At 37.0% G+C, this 24460-nt stretch overlaps 1 protein-coding gene across 2 annotated transcripts in view; it reads right to left on the reverse strand.

Annotated features, from left to right (window-relative positions):
- Positions 1 to 23989, reverse strand: part of LOC129732403 (uncharacterized) — a 596785-nt gene extending 572796 nt beyond the window's left edge. The window contains exon 1 of one of the 2 annotated variants that reach the window (XM_055693256.1): positions 23307 to 23989. The gene's annotated coding sequence lies outside the window, so the exon portion shown is untranslated. Of the gene's footprint in view, positions 1 to 23289 lie in introns of both variants that reach the window. The other variant, XM_055693257.1, reaches the window with a different exon arrangement.
- Positions 23990 to 24460: the final 471 nt, after the last annotated feature.

The following is a 24460-nucleotide window of genomic DNA, read 5'->3' on the forward strand; positions in this document are numbered from 1 at the left end:
GTTAGCTAGGCAGGAAAGCAACCAAAAAAAAAGAATCCCTGTCTGGAGAAGACCTCGGAACTAGAAGATGGATCGCTTTTGAAAATGAAAATTGAATGGAAAGCTCGGTCGGTTGGTTCCACCGACCGGGCGAGGGTACTGATGTGACGAAGGCAGGTATTTGATGAATTGGTGTGTTTAGGTGGCTTCACAGAGGGGAATATTTTTGTGTAGATTCGGCTTACACGATGAGCTTCAGTATTAGCGGAAATGCGGTAGACATTCAGACTCAATGCTATTTACATTTTTTTTGCTAATGCCAACAGTTGATTGGTGACGAGTCGAAGTATTCTGTCCAAGATATAGCAAAATTGTCAATTATTTAGAAATCAGTAGGAGCTCACCTGAACCTAGTGCTGTCATCGATTTTTGCCTCTCCTGTGAGCCTTCATTTTTCCTTACGCAGTCATTCATGTAGTTCGAGACAGTATTATTGTATTGAAACCAATTTTATTTTGCTTGGGCAGGAAAACTCCATCAAAAGGGATCACTAGATTTGTAGGATGAAACGCAGAGCCATAGAATTCGATTCCTACCGACCGTCGTTACTTTGTCATTGCGATGACAGAGAATTGTCTTTTTTCTGTGCTCGCATTCTTGTAACAAAGCAGTGCTAAAATAATGTTTGAGGAAGCTTCGATGTTCAGCATACTTTTGACAGCCGTCAATATTAAAAGCTGACAGTACATGTATAAACATGAGACTAATGTTCATCGCCATGTAATTCAATCCTTTTATTGAACAGTTTAAAGTTTGAGAGAGACTAGGCTTTTACTCGAAACGGTGAAATATTGTCCTGTAAATTTAAATTCACCCGAAATTTAGACGTGAAGAAAATGTTCCTGAAGTGGATGCCACGTTTGATCACTTTGAAATAAAGAGCAGCGAAGTGCTTTTCGATATTTCGTGACAACAGAGCCGGACTTTTGCGTCGATTCATCGAATCTTAAGTTTACCACGTTACGTCCGAGATGAAAGAACTATTAAAACATTGAAACTGCTACCTACATAATGTTTGAAAATCATTCATCATTTCCGAACCGTATCGAAGCATAGTAAAAGAGTTAACACTCGTGTATGAATGCAAGCCTTCACAATAGCACGTTTGAGCAGATTGCATGCAAGATCGCGAACACAAGTGTAGTGTACAGGCTTGTATGCAATCAGCTACGATGTGTTTTCATCAAACGTCAAGTCTTCATACGTTAACCAACAGTGTGACGTATAAATCAGGGATCCACATTTTTCAGCAGTCGAAGAAAACTGGCTACTTTAATAACGGGAACAAAAACTCTGATAAACCGGCTGTCTTACTAATATATGGAATATGAACCGAACAATAATTTATTATTGTAAAAGTTTACCAAATCAATTTTCCCATCTGGAGACAGGTGCTGACAGAGAAAAGGATAGTGAACAAAATACAAACATAAGAATATCATCCTACACATTTCTTCCCAATGTAGAGCAGGAGGCTGCATAAGCTGCTTAAAATTGGTTCCCTATGTTAATAGAATACTAACAAACACAGCGCTGATGCATAGAATAACAGAGGAAATCTCTCCAAGGTGATTCGTTATCACCACCAGTTATTCTCTGAGAAATAACTGTTGATGAGTTTCAAGCGAAAAAAGAACATGAAGCGAAGTCTTCGATACGATAATTTCTTACCTAACAGACGGTGTAATTTGTGACGAGATTCTCCTAAACTTAACGACACACTTTCTGTGTTCCTCAAACATTGCTTTCAGTTTCAGTACAGTTCAGAAAGCAAACTCTGTGTCTTAAGACTGCTCCGTTATTTCTTTCAATTCGAAGGATATAATTGTTAAAACAACAAACTTTTCTCAAAAAGTTGAGAATTAACCGGTGAAGAATTGATGACTGAGTTGTGGGCCGGAAGCTCATCAACAATATTTCAGTCTGAATCATCAATACCAGAGATTAGTAATAAAATGTATTCATTGTTGATTTCCTAATAACTCAAAACCACAATGCTCTAAAACAAAAATAACCTTAAATGAAACAAACGCGAGATTTCGTTTCTATTTTAACAAAAAAATCCTACCACTTTGCAAAATGATTAGGGATTCTTAACTAATGCCATTTTTGCCCAAGAAGAGTGCCAAATCAAAAAGCGATTTACTAATCAATTTCTAACCATCAACCGCAACCCCTTTCTTCGAACAACAAAGTGCGCACTCATTCCGAAAGATTGCCAATCATTCCCCACATCCGACCTAAAGTTCGTAATCGCCACAAACGGCCGGCTTCCCCAGCATCATCAATTAATGCCTGACCCGATGTCATCGAGTTCTCATCCGAAATGAATAGACAATGTAATCATACTAATCACAGAGCATTAGCCCATATCATATACCCTCGCATTCCGAACCGCACGCCACACTGGCTGCGAGTGCGAACACGACAAATGGGACACAAATTTGCTCGAATCGCTCAAATCTTCAATTCGAATGAATGCAAAACATGATTAACGAAGGAAAAACTTTCCTTCCCTGTCGAGCGTCGAAAAGCGAAACCAGCATTCGCAGCTCGCGTCAAGTACTACATAATGTAGTACGTGACCATAAATTTTACCGCTTTCTGCCAGAAACACACCCGGTCGGATCGAGCGGGGCGGGTTCAATTCGGATTTCCGGTCGATGGTGACCTTTCCCCTTTCACAGGAAATATAACACCCATCTCCGTTTTGAAGGAAATCCTTCAAGTCACAAAATGAACGGAGCGCTCGCATCTAATCCCGTATGCAGGGAAAACAGCCAAACAGGAGATAAGTCCCGGATCTACAGTCGCCAAAGTATAAGCTGGAATGTGCGGGAATTTTTTTCTCCACCTACAACCACAAACTTACCTTTCCGGGCGAAGCAAAAGCTAACAACTTTGTTCGGCTTATAGGATTGAGTCAATAGGAGACGGAGGATCAAACAGTATTTAAACGCCATATTCAGGTACGTTCATTGGTTTTCCCAAACAACAACTTTGTCTTCAAAGTGAGGAGAAAGTTTGGTCGGGCTACCGAATGTCATTCGTCCATGCTCACACGCACACACACACATCGTTAGATAAAACACCGATCGTTGGTGGCATATCGTTTCTATATGCTATCAAAGAAAAATTTGCCTCAGCACAATAATCCGACAACGTAAAAGGGATTCATTTGCGTCGAAACATGGCGTCCTACTGTGTGGAAAGGATTTTGTTGTTTGTCTTATGTCTCGTTTCGATAATATATTATCAACATGGCGAGAAAAAAGTCTGCGAACTTCGAAACGAAGTGTTTCCCGGTCACAGAGTTAGAGGAGTGTCGTATCTCGAAACCAGGTGCAAAACCGAGGACGCCATAGAAGAATTTATACTGGTCATAAAGTAGCTGAATTTGTCAAAATTTAAATATGTAGGTAGATTCGATTTACACATTCAACTGCAGAAAGTGAACTATTACTATTTGTTAGATATGTACATAGAGCTATCCAGTGGCGTCAAGTGAAGTCTCTGCACCCGGTGCGGAACTGTCTGGTGGCACCCCCTACCTTTCCGGAAACGGATTCAAAATTCAATGTTATTCAAAAAATACAAATATTTTCCAAAGACTCTGGCATACTGCAGAACTAGAAAAATACATTTTCTCCGAGCCATGATGAAGGTAAAATTTTCTATAACTTTTTCAAAACCGATCACCTTGGTTAGTTCGTTTTCAACAGACAAGATCGATAGTTAGCCAGAAACGAAAAACGCCTTTTTTCCATGAAATTCAACTACACGATAAATGCGAGTATTTCGCGTGAACTTCATTCAATTGAGAACATCCTGTACTGCTATTCCATTAAAAGACGATGTTTCGAAACCTCGTCGTAGAATAACGACAGCCTTCGAACAATTTCTTCCATATTCCTCGTTGGATCTTAGAGAAGTGGAACCTTGGATTGCCTTGACTGCAGTTCGGTGGCTACTCCAGTCGACAACCGTTCTAGGGATACGCTTGCATTACTCTTTAGTACATCCCACCGTTATGTCGAACCAACAAAAACGCATACACTGCTTCGAGGGTTCCAAAATAATGCGTGAGTAACTTAGCCCCAAATGCCGGGCGTCATACCGTTGGAAAACACTGTTTTCCAGCTAAAAAAACTTGACGTTAATGCCTGATCCCGCTTTTCGACGGGTTCCGATATTTGATAAATATTTATTAGTTTCTTCTTCATTGAATTAGTTTCTTCTACATTGAATTAATTTTGATTTGGTTGTTTTTTTTTTTTATCAAGAAATAGGAGAATACCAGTGGTTTTTATTTCACTGTACACAGCAAAATATTTTTTTCTGGTTTTCACGACTTTTTCATTTTTAGCAAGCAGTTTACTGCCTATAATCGCATATCAGTCCCATCTGTAAAATCATCGAGTTGAGAAAACAGCGCTTGAAGATATTTTTCTTGTTTAGGGTATTTCACCTATTTGGTGTGGGTTATTTTGATTTTTTCATGAAAATTACAATGAAAAATAAGGAAGAGACTGATATGCGATTATTTAGGCCATTGAGTAGCAAAATAATCGCATACCAGTCTCACTTTCAACCGCTCGGTGCAGGAGTAGTCTTATTTTTTTTCAAGTATTTTGAATATGGGCAGACGTTTATGACCGCAGACAGCTTCTAATTTTTCTACATGGAGAGAGGCGAAGACGTCCACCCATTACTTACCCCGACTTTGAGGTCGTCGTTGAAAAAGCAAAATATAAGGTTGAAGTCTTGGATATGCTACTGATTAATTTCCTTTTATACTTCTTCAATGTTTCGCAATACATGCTGAATAAATTCTTCCGCATTAGCCCGTGCATTTAGCGTATTGGAAACGTGGTATTTAGAAAGGGAAGACTCCAATTTCATTACAACAGTGACTTGACGGAAGACGACGGCGACGAAAAGAGGTACAAGCTGTTTTTTGGCTAAGCAACTAAAAATGATTTCCTCTGAGTTCTGACAATTTCTTGTGAATGATCATATAAGTGAGCAGATCATCCACAAGAAATTAACCCCTTGCAGAAAGCAGCTTTGCTTAAGGTTATTATCCCTCTGATTGACGAAACCAATAACCTTTCGAGAACAAATTTCCAGAAAAAGTTACAGTTTAAGTGTCTACTCAAAATTATCTTTTGGGTGGAATTTATTTTAAAAAAACCTCTCATTTATTAATTATTTGATGATTTTTTAACAGTAAAAAACTTATAAAACAACACCAAATATTTATTATATGGATTGAAGATAAAAATATGGCCATACTCAGGAAAAACATTTGGTGGGACTGATATGCGATTATTTTTAAAATGGGACAATTAGTCCTCACATTTTTTTCTGACTTTTTCAAATAAAACATACTTTTTTGTTTCCTTAATCGATAGAAGAGCAAGGAATAGATGAAATCTGATATTTAACTCAAAAACGATGAAAATCCATATGGACTGGTATGCGATTATAGGCAGTTTATTGATCAGAACAGGCTTATTCAACAAATAAAGTGATTGGCTTCAGTGCGTCTTGAACAGTCCTACAGATCAGACGTTTTTTCGGTTGCTTGTGGACTGGTCTTTGACTGCCTATAGCTTCAAAGTTTGTGTTTTGTCAGTGTGTCTTTTAAAGACCACCTGAAAGTTATTTCCCATCAGTCTTTCTCAAGACTACCTACTTTTGAATTTAACATTTGTTTTAACTTTTTTCGTATCACCTGAAATGGCTGGACGGAAAAAGAAACCTCGCATCGCTGCGGGGAGGAAAAGAGAGGCATCTCTTTCTGACACTTCGAGTGTCTGTAGTGACAATCCTTTTGATATTTTGCCTGAGCAAGAAGCTGGTGAAATGGAAGTTACCAATAATGAAACTATACAAAATATAAAATCTTTAAAAAAGGAGAAAGTTCCACCTATTGTGGTAACTATTTCTTCTGAATTTAATATATTCAAAAAGGAACTTTCAACGTTTGTTTCTGACGTTAAAGTTACCTATCAAATTGGCCGTAGAGGTGAATGCCGCTTATTAGCCGACTCAGTAAAGGGTCGTGATCGTCTTGTTCAGTATTTAACTGACAAGATGTACAATTTTCTTACATATGACACCAAGAACGCCAAGCCGTTCAAGGTTGTCTTGAAAGGTCTCACCAACGATCAAACCGTTGATGAGATCAAACTTACTTTAACAGAATTACTTGGCATAGCCCCTACCCAAGTAATTCTAATGAAACAAAAATCACGAGGCGAAAACAGTCAGAGAACTGGAATTTCCCTTGTTAATTATTTAATTAATTTTAACCGCAATGAGGTTAACAACTTAAAATTTTTTGAAAAAGCACATGCTTTGTATAATGTGCGTGTAAAGTGGGAAATTTATAGGAAGTATGGCGGAGGTGAAAAGCATATCACCCAATGCCGTACTTGCCAACGTTATGGCCATGGTTCCAAATTCTGTAACATGGACCAAAAATGTCTTAATTGTGGAGACTCTTCTCACAAAAAGGACACATGTCCTGTGAAAGAGAGTAAAAATTTTCGCTGTGCGAATTGTAACGGCAACCATATGTCAAATTTTTATCAATGCCCAGTCCGTTTAGCAATTGTTAAGGCAAGGCAAGGTAAACAAAATTCAATTTCTCAATTAAAACCAACTTCAAAACAAAATTCTCCAAGCGTACCAGTGACGCATAGTTTACCTACTCCTTTGCATACCCGTTTAACTTATGCACAGGTTACAGGTAGTTCGAGCATTATACCGCCTAGTGTTGGTAGTTCGAAAATGACCGTTAATATGGGTAAGCAAAACACGCTAGAAAATAATTGTACACCTATTACTCCAGCTAATATTGCTGCCGAAAATATTTTTTCTAATGTCAACTGCCTGGGGCCTATTACGGCAGGTAAACTTTCTTTTTTGCAACAGGCAATGTTCGATCTTATGAACGCCATGTTGCAGGCAAAATCAATGTTTGAAGCCATTCAAATAGGCACAAATTTTACTATTAAAATTGTTTCTAATTTAAAATTTAGCAATGATTTCAAATAAAACAATTAAAATATTAAATTGGAATGCTCGCTCATTGAAGGCCAATGAGAATGAGCTTTTTGATTTTTTAACAGTAAAAAATGTGCATATTGCAATTATTACTGAAACATTTTTGAAACCTAACATAAAATTAAAATATGATCCCAATTACGTGGTTCATAGAAATGATAGGATTCAGGGTTCCGGCGGTGGAGTTGCAATTGTTATTCATCGCCGAATCAAACATCGTGCTCTTCCCCATCTTGAGACGAAAGTTATTGAAACTTTGGGAATTGAAGTTCAAACTGAACTTGGGATTTTATTTATTGCCGCAGCATATTTACCATTTCAATGCACACGCGAGCTCAAAAATTATTTTAAAGGTGATTTACAAAAACTCACCAGAAATCGTTCGAAATTTTTCATAATCGGCGATTTTAACGCTAAACATCGTTCATGGAATAATTTTCAAAGTAATTCCAATGGCAAAATTTTATTCAATGATTGTTCTTCAGGATACTATTCTATTTTGTCTCCGAATAGTCCTACATGCTTTTCTTCTGTAAGAAACCCTTCAACAATTGATTTGGTGCTGACAGATCAAAGTCATGTATGTAGTGATTTGATCACACATGCTGCCTTTGATTCTGACCATCTTCCAATAACTTTTTCTTTATCACATGAATCAGTTTTAAACCCTATGAGCTCTGTTTTTAATTATAACAAAGCTAATTGGGAAAGATACAAAAATTATATTGAGAGAAATTTCAATAATGAGCTTGATTTGCAAAACGGAGTGAATATTGATTCCGCTTTGGAAGCATTAAAATGTGCAAATGTTGATGCCAGGAATTATTCTGTTCCAAAGGCTCAAGTGAAATTTGATTCATCAATAATTGACGAAAATCTTCAACTTCTAATTCGTTTGAAAAATGTCCGCAGACGTCAATATCAACGTTCTCGTGACCCTGTTTTTAAAACTATTTATAAAGATTTACAGAAAGAGATTAAACATAGATTTACTCTTCTGAGAAATCAAAATTTTGAGACTAAAGTTGAAAAATTGAAACCATATTCAAAACCATTTTGGAAGCTGTCGAAGATTCTTAAGAAACCTTCAAAGCCTATTCCAGTTTTAAAAGATGGTGAACGTTTTCTTGTATCCAATGAACAAAAGGCTCAAAGACTTGCTCAGCAGTTTGAGAGTGTTCATAACTCAAATTTGAATTTTGTGAGTCCAATTGAAAATGAAGTCACACATCAATTTGATTTAATTTCTTCCCAGAAATTTTTACCTGCAGAAATAATTGAAACTAACTTGAATGAGATTAAATCAATTATTAAAAATTTCAAAAATATGAAAGCCCCTGGTGACGATGGAATCTTTAATATACTAATCAAACATCTCCCTGAGAGCACAATGGAATTTTTAGTGAAAATTTTCAATTGCTGCTTCAAAATTGCATATTTTCCCAAATTATGGAAAAATGCAAAAATTACTCCCATTTTAAAACCGGATAAGAACCCAGCTGAAGTTTCAAGTTATCGACCAATCAGTTTGCTTTCTTCAATAAGTAAACTGTTTGAGAGAATTATTCTTAACAGAATGATGTCACACATCAACGAAAATTCAATTTTTGCAAATGAACAGTTTGGATTTCGCCATGGGCATTCCACAACTCATCAATTGCTCAGAGTTACTAATATGATACGAGCTAACAAATCTGAAGGTTATTCCACTGGAGCTGCTCTTTTAGACATAGAAAAAGCATTCGACAGTGTTTGGCATAAAGGTTTGATTGCGAAATTGCAAACTTTTAATTTTCCAATTTTCCTAATCAAAATTTTAAAAAATTATCTTACTGATCGAACTCTGCAGGTTGTCTATCAGAATTCAAAATCTGATATATTTCCTGTCAGAGCAGGTGTACCTCAAGGTTCAGTCTTGGGTCCAGTCCTGTACAACATATTCACTTCAGATCTTCCTGATTTGCCTCCAGCATGCACAAAGTCATTGTTCTGCGATGACACAAGCATTTCCGTAAAAGGAAAAAAGCCCTCGTGTCATATGCAGTCGATTGCAGAAAAGTTTAGATATTTTTTCTTCCTACTTGCAAAAGTGGAAAATCTCTCCCAATGCTTCTAAAACTCAAATGATAATTTTTCCTCATAAGCCTAGGGCTTCTTTCCTCAAGCCAAACAATAATCACGTTGTCAAGATGAATGGGGTTATTTTAAGTTGGTCCGACAAGGTTAAGTACTTGGGACTAATTTATGATAAAAAACTTATTTTCAAAGAGCACATTGAGAGTATACAAGCCAAGTGCATCAAATATACGAGATGTTTATATCCTCTCATTAACAGGAATTCTAAACTGGAATAATTCGTCTAAAGAACATTAGAGAATGATAAAACTGAACTAAAAGGCGTGGCCTATTTCGTAGCAACCTTCGGCTATAAGTGAGTGTAAAAGCGAGTGAAAACCATCTACATTAATTAGTCGGAAGGTGAGCTGGCTAGACCGTCTACAACGTTGACAGCAGTAGCAGCAGATATCAGCACTCAGCAGTAACAGCGGATTGCCGCGGGTTGCGCTTGTGGCTACCTTTAAATAAAACAAATCACTCGCCCTGTAGTTGGTCACCATGTCGCAGGAGCAGCGCGGTTCTTCTCACTTCTCAGCGTGTGTCGTCAAACTGCCGTAATTTCCCCACAACTGATGCAGCATAAAAGTTGCCAAATCCAATTTCGAGCAGCAAAGTGCCTTTCTCAAGGTGAATGAACAAGTAGTTGAAGGTTAATCATTTTTTGACAACTCAAGCAAGCAATCTGTGCTGGATACTAGCAATTTAAATCTGTAGCGACCGTCTAATTTACTGAATGTGAAACAGCTTTTACAGCTCGTGTTTTCAGTGTCTTTATTCCCCCACTGTTGAGGCAGCACAAAGCAAGCGTTTGAAGACTTTATGACTCATTAATGAAACTCTTACAACAATGCATTTGTTAATAGTGTGCGTAGCTCTACGTCAGTTATGCGGCCATGTCTTGGATACAACCTCCTACTTTTTTTGATAAAAATTACTATTGCTACCGAACAAGCTCACCACAACAAAGGCCAATATGCTCCAATGCAGAAGGCTAATATGCCACTAGTAGAAATTTTATTTTATTTTATTATAGTTCTTTTTTATTTTTTTATTTTATTTTATTTTATTTTTATTTTATTGTATTTTATTATTGGCACATGCCGTCTTACCCCACTGGTGCGTTTTGAACAGTTCTCCCCTAAACTAATCGGACCAGCCGTTTTATTTCAGATTCTTTTGAATTCAACTATTTTTTATGTGAACAATTTAATTGCCTAAAACTGTTCTTAACATTTCAAAATTGGCACTTTCAAAACAAAAAAAGTTTTTCTAATGAAATCTTCGCCATGTATTGTGCTGTGTCAAATAAATGTTGTGTGAACAAAAACAAACAAAATCACAGACAAAGTGGTCGCCGTGGTTCTGTGGTTAGCGATGTCGGTCGGCTAGCTTCCGCAAAATGTGATATCGGGTTCGATTCCTGATCAGGTCGAGGATCTTTTCGAGCTGGAAATTTTCTCGACTCAGCACTGGGGCACGGTGTATCGTTGTACTTATCCTACAACATGCAAAATGTACCGAAAACAATATCAATAACCAATTCTCTCGACTAATCTAGTTGATCGAGACCGCATTAGCCCCCTAGACTCAATGAGGCATACGGAGGTGAGGAAGAAGAAGACATTTTCTGTATTACTAACGAAAAAAAGGTAAACAGAAGCACGAGTTGGTGTTGTGACGTAGATCTCGGTCAACGAGCAAATGCCATTTTAAACGGTATTTTGCATTGCTTAACGATCCAGGTAGGCATTTTCAGCCGTAAACTGTCATAACTTGTGGAAATTTCTTGAAAAAAATGTACCGAACATTGATTTTTGGACAATGTTTTTTGTCTTCTACGATATCACTGTTAACAAAAGAGAAGCCCTTTGAACCCGAGACTCAAACCATCTCCGTACCTTTCTATATTCCATTGCCCCAGACTAGCGTGCGATATTGCTTATTGTTTACAGGTAAAGTGAAGCGTTGAAGTCTCAGAAGTAAACTTTTACGATCATGATTAATTGCTTATCCGATTATGATATTAAACTAATTTGATATCTCGAAGGAGAAAGGTTTTCGAAAAGTTAGAAACAGCTCTCTTTTTTTAAACATTTTGTTGCTGCTGTTAGAACCCAACTGATGTCTTGAAAATAAACATTCTGGTGAAGGGACAGTACCGCACAGTACAGGTGGAGCAGAACCATTAATTACTCAGTAAGAATTTTGGCAACGGCCATAAGTTTTAGAATATTTTTATTATATTATACCTCAATATTCTGAAAAAAAAAATCGTAACTGGCGTAATATCAAAAGAGTAAATTCTAAAAAATATATAGAAGAGTAAGACCCGGCGAATGTTTGTGAGTTTTTTGTCTATTAAGATTTTTCCAGAATTTTTTTTTTCATTTCAACATTGTCAGATGACTTTTTTTTATTTTGAACTTTACAAAAAATATACGTATATTAGCTGTCTTCGTCATACAGTGCACACTGAGCCAGGAATTGAATCTAGCAGAACGAAATTATTATCGCTCTCCGATCTTTTACTAAGTTTATTGGTATAGTTGGGGCTTCAATATTGATGTTTGAATTAGTTCGGAATTTAGACGTGAAGGTGGCGTTGCGATGCCAATTTCTTTCCCTTACACGCTAGAATTTGGCAAGTTTCGGCAAAGTTGTAGATCTCGTAGCTTTATGAAACTTTACAGAATATACAAAGTTTCTGACTTTTCACGTTTCAGAGATCTACGAGTTTTTATAAAATTTGTCTGAATTTCACGTTTTTTTGTGAATGTTTTAGGAGTTTGCTCGAATTAATTTCTTACAAATTTTTTCTCGATAGATTTAGAACAAATACGTCATTTTTTTTTTTTTTTACAGAAATTTTTTAGGTACTTAAGTGAAAATATGACGCAAAATTTGAAAAAAATACACAATTTTGTGAAGTAGATTATTTTCTGAAATTTTGAAAGATGTGTTTTTTTTCCTTTTTTGTGCTACAGTGATCACCCGATTTTATCAGTACCCGATTTTATCTGCCCCCGATTTTATTACTTTTTCACCCGATTTCATCATAATATAACAAAGTCAGTATGAACTGATTTTCTATTTAAGTTATTTTAGTACTTTTTCACAGCTCTGGGTAGAATAACATCGTTCCAGATATAGTTTTCACTGAAAACTCAACCGTTGCACAGTGTTTCATTTTGGTGTTATCGTTCGATTGATTGAATAGTGATTCAAGCCATAACATATATTCATAAATTTTTTAAGCTATTTAACAACGCATATTTGATATAGAAAAATGGGTGATCAATTCACCTAAAAGTTGAATAGAAAATTTCCTTCTTCATTTGATTGAGATAGACGCATAGTTTCTTCAGCAAGTCTCTAACATATTACGAACCATATGAAGTTTTCTTTCAAAAGGCACAAAAAATCTCAATTCTCGTTCTAACTTTTTCCCACATCTTCCGAATTTTTAAACCTTTTACAAGATGTGAGATATGCATGATACTAACAGTACTCCTGAACACCTCACCATGTCAAATTTAGTTCCATTTGCTTTATTAGTTTTCAAGTTACGAAGAAGTTTGTGTTATATTTGTATGGGAGCCCTTCCTTCAAGAAGAGGAAGGGGTCTCGAGCTACTCTAATAACCTTTTCCGGCCTCAAAAACCCCTACATAAAAATTTTCACGCCGATTGGAACAGTAGTTTCCACGTCTATGAAGATCAGAGAGACAGACAGACAGATAGAATTGCTTTTCGCCTTTCTCCTAGAAAGGTATAGCAATCACTGAAAAAACCAAAGGTTCTAAAGTGCTCCATAGGGTCGAATCTCGTATATCAATCAACTTAGTTCGATGAGCTGAGCATTTTCTGTATGTGTGTGTGTGTGTGTATGTGTGTGTGTATGTATGTAACGGTCTCCCAATCTCACTCGATTTTCTCAGAGATGGCTGGACCGATTTTCATGAAACTAATTGCAAATGAAAGGTCTAGTTGCCCCATAAGACCCTATTGAATTTCATTGTAATCGGGTTTTTAGTTTCGAGGTTATGTATCAAAATGTGAAAATAATAAAACTTCATTATCTCAGAAACTACACAACCGATTTGAACAAAATTGGTATCAAAAGAACAGGCTTGGTTTTTGAACCGTTTGTAAAATTAATTTAAAATGATTGGATTTTTTTTATTAGGGAATTAGAATAACGTTGTCCATTGATGTGAACTTTTGTAATATATATCCCAGTCAATTGCTATACGTGTCCCCTTGCAAAATACAATGACCACTATTGTTGAGTGATCAGGTACCTGCACCGACACGCTCCCAGTCAGGTGAAATATGGTTTATGAAGCCAATCACCTTCCCAGGATTTAAAGACCAAATCTCTTTGGGCTGTAAACAGCCACTGCCAAGAAGCGACAAAATATCATCCTGAACCCGGCCAATGTTCTTTAAATGATATCTACTCGGACAGTGCCCCGTTACTAGGCCGACGTATGTACAAAGAGCTCTTTTGTTGAGCTCTAGGAGCTTTTTCGAATGATTCTCGTTTGGTGTGATAAATCTTTTAGATTGGGAACACTTTTTGACATCAAACCAATTGGATATCACCTTTTGTTCCTCCCAGCGTTTAAGCTCCATTTTCACTGCACAGTTTGATATACCGCAGAAAGGTTCTGGGCCGATAAACTGTGAGTTAGATCCTTGTTTTGCAAGTTCGTCTGCCTTTTCATTCCCACCAATGCCACAATGTCCTGGAACCCAATACAAATTTACTGAGTTTGTTTGACATAGCTGTCGCAATGTGAGAATACATTCCCAGACAATCTTGGATGTACATTTATAAGCATCAAGTGCTTTCAGTGCTGCTTGACTGTCAGAGAAAATACAAATATTTGCATGTATGTATTTCCTAGTCAGACAAACATTCGCACATTCAAGGATTGCAAAAATCTCTGCTTGAAACACTGTTGGCCAGTGTCTCATTGCCACTGAAATATTAATTCCAGGGCCGAAGATTCCTGCACCAGTTTTGGTACCTATTTTTGAGCCATCTGTGAAAAATATCGTTGAACCGGGATGGACATCAGGAACTCCGACTTCCCAGTCTGCACGCGACGTTTCGCATACCTTGTAGGGAATATCATGGTTATCCTGAGGTGCCATCCAGTCTCCATTCATACTCACCCTCTTTTGAAAAAGTCCAGTATTGTCAGGTGACCCACAAGATCACCTGACAAGATAGTTTTTGTTCTTTTTAGCTTCAAGGCACTCTTTTCTGCTTCGAGTTGCACGTATTCGTACAACGGCAGCAGATGAAGAATTGCATCAAGAGCTTTTGACGGGGTGCTTTTCATTGCTCCTGTTATAGCAATGCACGCAAGTCGTTGAACTTTATCTAGCTTTGTTCTAGCGGTGGACTCTTTGGTTTTAGGCCACCACACTAACGCAGCGTAGGTCAGTTTTGGACGTATAATAGATGTGAATATCCACATCACCATTTTCGGTCTCAAGCCCCACTTTCTCCCAACGGTTTTGGAGCACAACCATAATGCACTGACCGCCCTGTTGATTGCATAGTCAAGATGTGCATTCCAGTTTAGCTTGGCATCAAGGATAACTCCTAAGTATTTAACCTGTTCACTGAATGGAATTTCTACTCCTCCAAGCTTGAGAGTATTTAGATTGAATTTCCTCTTTCTAGTGAAAGGTACGATTACAGCTTTTGTCGGATTAATGCTGAGACCCTCCTTTATACACCAAGACTGGGTATACTCCAGAGCCTCCTGCATTCTTTCCGAATGTTGTCGAACTTTCCTCTTACCAAGATGACTATGTCATCTGCAAAGCCCACAACTTCGAAACCTTTTGCTTCTAAGCTTTTGAGAAGATCGTCCACCACCAAAGACCACATAAGTGGCGAAAGAACACCTCCTTGCGGACATCCTTTCGTTGCCCTTACCGTAATAGACGAACCTCCCAACTCAGAAGTGATTTCTCTTTTTGCAAGCATGGTATGAATCCAGTTAACAATGCTCGTGTGAAATCCTTTGTTCTTCATTGCACTAGACATTGAAGAATAGGACGCATTATCAAAAGCACCTTCAATATCCAAGAAAGAGCACAGAGCAATTTCTTTAGCTGAGAGTGACTTTTCAATTTTCATGACCAGCGTATGAAGCGCTGTTATAGTGGATTTTCCAGTTTGATAGGCAAACTGGAACTTTGAAAGCGGTTTTGTTTGCATGTAAGATGTATGAATGGAATCATTCAGCACTTTTTCCATTGTCTTCAACAAAACCGATGAAAGACTAATGGGTCTGAATGATTTAGGATGCGTCTTATCACGCTTCCCAGTTTTAGGTATAAAGATTACTCTTACTACCCTCCATTTTGATGGAATATGATTCAACCTTAAACTGGCCTTGAAAATCTCAATGAGAGAAGGAATTAGTATTGCTTCACCTTTTTGAAGCAATGCTGGAAATATTCCATCTACACTTGCAGACTTAAAAGGCTCAAAGGATCGCATAGCACTTTCCACCCTGGTTCTCGTAAAAAATTCATCCGCCACATCTGATACAGTATTTTCCGTTCTAGCAGACCAAGAGCTAGTCTGCGTAGAACAAATTTCAACTAAATCAGAGATGGCTGAATCCGTCTTTTCAATAGAACCGGGAAAATGCGTTTCAATCATTAGATTTAAGGTATCACGAGGACCACTAGTATAGATTCCGTCGTGACGCTTTAGATTGCCAAGCTCAACGGTATGATCTTTGGCAAGAGTCTTTTGTAATCTAGAAACAACTGGAGTTTTTTCTATAGATTCACACATTTGAACCCAAGACCTCCTTTTAGATTTCCGGATTTCATTGCTATATTCAGTTAAGGCTCTTCTATATTGAGCCCAGTCTGAAGTACGTTTTGCTTTATTAAAAAGTTTCCGACTATTTTTTCGAAGACTTTCAAGCTTCTTGTTCCACCATGGCACGTCCCTACTTGAGGACGATTGTTTGGCGGGGCAACTTTTATTGTATGCATTTATCACCATTTCATTTAGCTGAATTGTCATAGATTCCAATTCTGAAACTGTTTCAATTCTGCTACAATTTAAAGGTGAATCTTTTCGCAAATATTGTGCATATTGATCCCAGTCTGTTTTTTTTAGGATCTCTGTAAGTAACAGATGATGGTTTCCCACCAATCCATTCAAACAAAATGTGCTTGTGATCAGATAGTGAGGTTTCATCCGATACATGCCAGTTAGCAATTTTTTCAGAAATTGCTGGACTGCATAGCGTCAGATCCAAAACTTCACCTCTGATAGCGTTTGTAAATGTTGGTTCGTTACCTTTATTGCATATATCTATATTATTTGACGAGAGAAACTCCAATAGGCACTCACCACGACCATTAACGCACTTGCTCCCCCAAACTGTATGGTGAGCGTTGGCATCACAGCCTATGATGAATGCCCTATTAATGTCTCTGCAAAATTTGACAAACGAAGCAATCTCAGGAGGAGGCGCCTCATTTATTTCACCTGGAAAATAAGCCGAAGCAACAATTACCTTTGTATTCCCCCTGGTGGTTGGCACCTGAACCATGACCGCTACAATATCTCGTTTTACAAATTCTGTCACAGGATAGCATTTTACTGCTTTGTTCACTAGCACTGCAGCTCTTGGCGAACTCTGTGAATCGTCGTAATATAGTTTGCCAGAATTCATTTGAATCCCTAATATTTTACCTTTATTGCACCATGGTTCTTGAATAAAAACCATGTCTAGCTCCTCCTTTTTGAATCTCCTACTAAGGACTGCCGATGCGCCTTTAGCGTGGTGGAGATTCACTCGTAGGAACTTAGCAGATTGCATTTTTGGAAAATATATCTCGTTCGTTTTGATTATCGAGAGATTTTTCCAGCGACATTTTATCAACCTTATTTAAGATTGATTTTAATAATTTCCGTTTTATTGTGAGACCAATTTATTTCCTAAATTCAATTTTAAATTTAAATTATGTTTTAATTAATTTATTTATATATTCAAAAATATTTTTTTTTTCATCGTTTTTAGTAAATTGGCCCACTGTGTGTTAGTGCGCACACAAATCACAATTGCGCAAGTTTCACCAGCCAAGTTCTTGTATCTTTGCGTAAGCGCTTGTAAGCTGCGCACAAGAAGCTTTTTTCAGTTGCATACAAGTTTTTTGCAAGCTGAAAGTTTATAGCTTGATATTACAAGCTGAAGGTTTATAGCTTTATAATCTCATGCAAGATTAGTATAGTAGCATGCAGTTTCTGCCACTCACCAGTTATAAGCTGTTCGTTTGTTTACCTCAATGGAACACTTGTCACAAGAGAAAACCACTTAAATTATTAGCTTTTAAAGCACTTCTTGATTATCGCGCACTATTTCGGAACACTGTGCTCTTGTAATTTTCCACAGAGACCAAAAGCACTGATAAACTTTGTCAATTTAACTTAGAAATTGCAAAGAACTACGGACCACAAAGGAAGTTGATCCGCAGCTCAAGAAGTGCAACCAGAACTCCGAACTCCGAATGATTGGATATGTAGTTTGAAAGTTATGTGAAGAAACGTGTTTCAAATACTGTTTAAACTCACTCACTTTTCTCAGAGATGGCTGGACCGACTTTCACAAAATAAGTGTCATATGGAAGGTCTTGTTGCCCCATAAGACCCTATTGAATTTTATTGTTATTGGACTTTAGCTTTGTCCGTTATGTATAATAATGTGAAATCAGGCTATGACAAGAAACATGTTTCTAAGACTGCTTGAACTCATCCACTTTTCTCAGAGATGGATGGACCGATTTTCACGAAATAACTTGCAGTAGAAAGGTCTAGTCAAATGATAAGACCTCATTGAATTTTTTATAATCGGACTGTAACTCTGTCTGTTATGTATCAAAATGTGAAAATCATGAAACTTCATTATCTCAGAAATTAAACAACCGATTTGAGCAATATTGATATCAAATGAACGGGCTAGTTGAAGGTTAATTAATGAATTTTCAAATGATTAGAAACGTGGTTCAAAAGTTGTGAAAAGAAACATGTTCCGATGACTTTTCAAAGTCACTCGTTTTCCCAAAGATGGCTGGACTAACTTCAATAATCTTAGTTTCAAATGAAAAGTTTGGCTTCCCTATAATCGGATGTTTATTCCAATCGTTATTTATTAAACTATGAAAACAATGAAAGTCTACTATCTCAAAGATTACACGACTTTTTGACCATAACTAGTGTCATACGAACGGGTTGTCTCTCAAACTCACAGGTAACAAATTTCATAGCAATTTGATATGTGGTTCAGAAGTTATGAAAAGAAACAAAATTCAAAGACTATTGCTGCTTTGATCAAAACATGTGGCTTCAACAAAATTCAAATTTGGTATTGTGCTATTTGTACGTTTCCGGTATTGCTCGTTATCGAAGTGTACGACATTCAGAGTCATTTCTTTATTTCGTTATTACTTCAGCATAAATTCTTTACACCTAATTAATTATTTATTTTAACTTTTTGCCTTTCTCCTAGAAAGGTATAGCAATCACTTGCAAAACCGAAGATATAAAAGTGCTCCGAAGGGCCGAATGGCATATATCACTCGACTCAGTTCGACGAGCTGAGCATTTGCTGTATGTGTGTGTATGATGATGTGTGTATGTGCAGATTTTTATTTTCACTCACTTTTCTCAGAGATGGCTGGACCGATTTTCATGAAATTAATTGCAAATGAAAGGTCTAATTTCCCCAAAAGACCCTATCAAATTTGATTGTAATCGGATTATTAGTTCAAAGGTTATGCATCAAACTGTAAAAATCACGAAACATCATTATCTCAGAAACTACGCAAATAAAATTGGTTTTAAATGAACGGGCTACTTTAAAAACCCTTAACTTTTGAATCTTATAAAGATTGACATGTGGTTCAGAAGTTATAGAAAGAAACGTGTTCTGGAGAGTGTGTAATATCACTCATGTTTCTCAGAGATGGCTGGACCGATTTTCATAAAATCAGTGTCGAATCGAAGGTCTAGTTGCCTCATAAGACCCTATTGATTTGTTTTGCAATTGGAGGCTTACTTTGCCTGTTATGTTCTCACAAAACTAGTGTCAAATGAAAGGTCTAACTGCCTCATAACACCCTATTGAATTTCATTGTAATCGGGCTGTAATGTATCAAAATGTGAAAATCACATAAATTATCTCAGAAACTACACAACCGATTTTAACAATATTGATATCAAATGAACGGGCACGTTAAGAGTTAACTGATGAATTATGATTGGACACATTGTTTCATAGTTTGCCTTCCCTATACGTTCCCATTTCATTTGATTATATTCGAGCTTAAGCCACCGTTATGTATTGAATTTTTAAAATAACGAAAGTCTATTATCTCAAAGATTACACGACTCATTTGAACATAACTAGTGTCAAACGAACGAGTCATCTCTCAAACTTACAAATGACAAACTGTATAACAATTTAATTGGGTAACCGCTCCTATGTTCATCTCAGTACCTATATTCATCTCATCACGCTTTTTGGATCAATTTATCGTCAAATTTCACCATATTTTCAACGTACAACTTTCAACCACTCGACAAAATCGAGAAGTAAATAGATTTACTTTCGAACATTTGTAGAAATTTGAAGATAAATTGGACAAATGAGAGAAATAAGATGAATATAGGTGCAGCTGGCTGTTGAGATGAATAATGGAGCAGTTCCCCTATGTGGTTCAAAAGTTATGGAAAGAAAAGAAATTCAAAGACTACTTAAAACTATGCCTACTTTGATCAATATATGTGGCCTCAACATAATTTAAATGTGGTATCGTACTATTTGAACGTTCCTGGTACGTTCGTGATTAAATTGTTCAAAATTAAGAGTCATTTCTTTTATTTCGCTATTTCTTAAGCACTAACATTACGTCAAATTTCATATTTCATACTTCAATTACAACATCAATATTTTAGAACCCAAAGAGTGCATATACCTTAATTGGATTCAAGTGTTCATGTAAATCTATTTTTATATTATTTGTAAAAGTTTGAATGAGAAAGGCTTTGTCTTACCGCTAGGTGGATTAATTTAGGTTTTATATGTTTGGATTTCTTGTAGTAATCTAAATCGCTGATTTTACGTATTAAATTATTGCTTTACCATTTTATATAACAAAATATTATTAAAAAAAAAATTCCCGATTTTATAACTTTCCCTAATTTATCACCCCAAACATCATCAAGGGGGTGATATAATCGGGTGATCACAAAAACACAAAAAACACATCTTTCAACATATCAGAAAATACAGATTTTCTGATGGACAATTTTTAGAAAAAATCATGGTTTGCTAATACTTCGGGTTTGCCACCCGATGAGATTTCTACTTCACAAAATTGTGTATTTTTTTAAGTTTTGCGTCATATTTTCACTTAAGTACTTGAAAAACTTCTGTACTCGGAAGAAAATAACGTATTTAATCTAGTTCTATCGAGAAAAAATTTGTAAGAAATTATTTCGACCGAACTCATAATATTATCACAATAACACTTGAAATTCAGACAAATTTTATAAAAACTCGCAGATCTATGAAACGTGAAGAGCTAGAAATTTTGTATATTCCATAAAACTTCATAAAACTACGAAATCTACAACTTTGTCGTAACCTGCAAAAACAAACGTGCGGAAAAAACCGCGTCATTTGTAAAAACAGCGTAAAAAACGCGTTATTTACAAAATCGTCTTAAAAAATCCGTCTGAAACCGTGTAAAAAAAAAGACCCTACTGTACCTTATAGTATTTTATCTTCTCATTCTTAGAATAGAAACTTGGTGAACAGCTCACTTTACAAAGCAAAATGCTTTGCACAGTTACTCATGAGTAGCATGAAGCTCATCATTTACATCATCAATCAACATCAATCATAAGCAATCAAATGTTATGTTGCAGTTTGCACCAATCCAGGCTGCATTATTACTGCAAACTCTTTTATTGTTGAGCAAATTGTGGGTAGTGTTTCAGTGAGACATTTATGCTGTACGCTTACAAGCCGAATGCGATTTATTTCTATGGCGAATGAGTTCAAAAATTAGCACTCCGTTTGAAAATTTTTCAATCCTGATTTTTTATCCAATCAGTTGAAGTTTCACTAGTTTGCGACAAGTGTAAATAGTGAGTCAACATATTCAACTTAATATTTTCTACATTTAGATGGAAATATACAGCACAAACCAGAAGTCAACATCCGCACGGTCACTGCACTGTGATCAAACTAAAAGTGTCTCTTGATGAACAGGTGTTCACAGTGACATGTGCATTTGTTTGTTAGTTAAGCATGAAATTTTGATGGCTCGTGCGTGTTTGACCACAGAGCGCACGCAACTCATAAAACAATAATTTCATCTATTGAAACCACTTTTTTCAGGACCTTACGTAATTTGCAGGCTGTAACCTGGGTAGTGGTTTTAGGAAATATTCACTTACAGATTAGTTTACATTTTACACAAAAATCAGTGCTTTTATTTAAAGGTAAGTTTGGATATGAAAAAAAAATTACTGTTACAAAATAAAAACAAAATGTCGGACTTACACGGCCTTTCATGCTAGACTGGTTGTATAAATACAAGAAAACTACGTACCATTTTTATACAAAGGTACATTAGTTCTAAAGATAATTTAGCCAGATATTCAATTTTTAGTTATTTTCTAGTGTTTGTGTTTTATTTTTTCATTGTCGTGCGGCGTGAAAACGACATGAAATTCAAAAAAATATCGAGTATTTCACTGAACAATTCGCGTTAATTATGTTTTACAACTTTACCTATAAGTTCACTAAAAATAAAATCAAACCCCACTTCGAGCCTCTTTGGCATAGTATAATAAATTAACTATTCACAGATTAATCTGTTATAACGCCACGGGCATTGATGTTATTCAACATGTGTTAATTAAAAAGGTTAGCTTTGAATAAGGACTCGTTGTATTTTACCTTACTCGATTTTGCAATACATTTTCTTTTTTGTATTTGAAATATTTTGTTTTGAGCTCTACAATGCAATATAATTACTTGGACCTGAAAATTTCTTCTCCTGTGGAAAATTCTCAGTCTTTTAAGCCAAATTTTGGTTGAAAACGCTCTTATACTGAAAATCATATAACTTAAAAAACAAATCAAATTACATTAAAACTTATTTTTAACACTGATGAGTCACATATTTTTAAATAACATTGGATGAACTGAAAACAACAGCCGAAACAAGTTTACGTTGCTTCCTCCAAATTTCTGCAATAATAAATTCTCTGTTCGTTGTGAGAAAGTTAATTTTATACCAAATTCAAACGACCCGTAACATTTAATTGGGTTGCAAAGTTCGTGTTGTTATTATCGTTTGACCATTTTCTATTTTTGTCCCTCATAAACTTATTTCAAACAAACATGCGGCGCCATCACCATCATAACTCACTGACTACAGGCAACCTCGAACACAACGCACCTTGATCCAATTTAAAATTCACACCGAAGCACACTAGTTACGGTTAAGCTTCTAGAAAAATATCAGATGATAAACACAATCTAACTCTCAGATTCACAACAAATGACGTCACCGCGTCAATGACCTGTAAATGATATCAGTAAGAAAAAAAAATTTTCTACTACACACAACCGATACACTGCCAAACAATAACGCACACCAGTTCCCCCTAGTAGTAAACTAGCGATTGTATGTCACTTAGCGAAAATGAGAACCGCTTAACGGTGTGGCAAGAAATTGTTTGATATCTGCATTCATCGCAGGGCAGGCGGCAGACCAACGGCAGAGGATTCTACTCTATTATTAGTCTCCTCTCTAGCGTTTGTTGTTGTCGTCGATTCCCACGCTCATTCGCATTCTAATCGCGCCACATATACATCGTGCGGTTTGGTATCATATCGGAGGTTATCCATTGTAGTAAATACGCAGTTGATACCTCCCAGCAAGTGGTTTCGCGACTTTGACAAACCGCTGTGACCAGAATTGTAACACTAACTTTATTTACAAACAGACCTGCATTCCACTGCCACCTCCTGTCGCACTTGGAGAAAGAATTCAGTCACTCTGTAGGTAACTCCACAATATATTTCACACTGCCCGCCAAACAGGGTGTCATTGAAACTTCGCTTTTACCTTGGGCACCCGTGCGATTCCGATTCGTTCACTATTAATTTAATTAATGCTAATTCACAGACTCGACACCACTCACTTGCTATTTTACGTTGCGTCGTTCGTGTTCGAAGTCACGCACGGACAACGCTTTCTAGGCTGCTTCTCTAGCCTAGTTAAGAAATCGACGTTTATTTCTCAGACCTTTGTCGCCTTAGTTTGCTAAACACTCATTAGCACTAATTCAATTACTATCGTACGTAAAATCTAATTTTTGAACCAACCGGAACCAAAAGCAGTGCCGCCTTGGGAAATTAATTCCATTCACTGGCACCTGTTAGCAAGACGGCTGTAGAATTGGCAAACACGCCAACAGTTTCCGCAAGTAAAACTTGTTATTATTTATCACCCAGCCAAGCAAGCTTGGAGCAATCCGTTTAACAAAGTTTGTCCACTTTATGCCCTCCTCGGATGCTCGAATCCTCGATGCGCGTATCGCGTGTGCAATCGATGCAAAACCGTCCGAACGGAACCACCGACGAGATGAGACTGAACGTCAACTTCCTGCCGCGGCTGGCATGGATAGCCTGCGTCACATCGTGTTATCACAGACGTTCGCACTGAGCATCCCTAGCGGCTGCTGCTGGGTTGCCGGCGGTGGGCTCGCGTGGTTCCCAGCTTCCCACCGGAAATCTACTATCGTTACTCCCGTGTTGAGATCACCACGGGTACTCTTTCTCGCGCTCTCTTGGTCACTCTCTGCAAACGAGAGAACGTAATCGTGTGCGGTCAGTCGAACTCGCAACACTCGGCGTTTTCGCACGTCCTATCGGCTGTCGGCAGTAAATGTGTGGCGCTACTAGGAGCTACTACGGAACGATGTGGTTGTTAGTATCGTGTCGTTCGCAGTTGTTCTTTTGTTTGACGAAGCGATTTTTCAGCTGCTGTAGGGTAGTTGAACACGTTTATGCACGGCTATAGGTAAAAGTATAGTAGTTGGTCCACTATTTCATTTGCGTTCCAGCTACGTTTAAATGTCATAGCGGGCAACTTTTAAA

This window comes from Wyeomyia smithii, chromosome 3, assembly GCF_029784165.1.
Source record: "Wyeomyia smithii strain HCP4-BCI-WySm-NY-G18 chromosome 3, ASM2978416v1, whole genome shotgun sequence".
NCBI lineage: Eukaryota > Metazoa > Arthropoda > Insecta > Diptera > Culicidae > Wyeomyia > Wyeomyia smithii.